The sequence below is a fragment of the Poecilia formosa genome, unplaced genomic scaffold (assembly GCF_000485575.1).
Source record: "Poecilia formosa unplaced genomic scaffold, Poecilia_formosa-5.1.2 Scaffold1814, whole genome shotgun sequence".
Classification (NCBI taxonomy): domain Eukaryota; kingdom Metazoa; phylum Chordata; class Actinopteri; order Cyprinodontiformes; family Poeciliidae; genus Poecilia; species Poecilia formosa.
In genome coordinates, this window is record NW_006801753.1 from 641 (window position 1) to 1,180 (window position 540).

Consider the following 540-nt stretch of genomic DNA (forward strand, 5'->3'; position numbering starts at 1 on the left):
ACTGTAACAATTGCGAACTGTAACACTTTAAATGCATGGTTTTCCAAAGGCTGCAGTCGAAAACTACAACAAGTTTCTCAGCGGGAGAGGTTTGTTTTGAGAACTTGTGCTTTGTTGGATAGTTTCTTTCCATCCAATTCCAGAACAATTTTCTGCAGAACTTCAAAAGTATACTTGAGCTCCTGAGGGTAGCTCAAATTTAGTGCATAGACAAGACCCAGCAACATCACCACTGCAAAAGAAACATTGCCCAAGTTCTTCATTACTTCCACCCCCTCCAGGACAATCCCAACATCTTCATTGGCATCGCCAGGCTTTGCACCCTCCGGTCGAATAACGAAGATCCCACAGACAGTCTCGGCTATGGCCATTTGTGCACCTTAATGATGGGAACATGGGTTCAAAATCCAGCAGTATACTATAAGGTCACATACTTGAAAACTTAGCTAAATTCAAATGAAGTCACAACGAAAGTGATCAGTGGCTTGCAGCCTATTTGAAAGATCTTTAAAATTGTTATTCTCCTTTCATTATGCCATG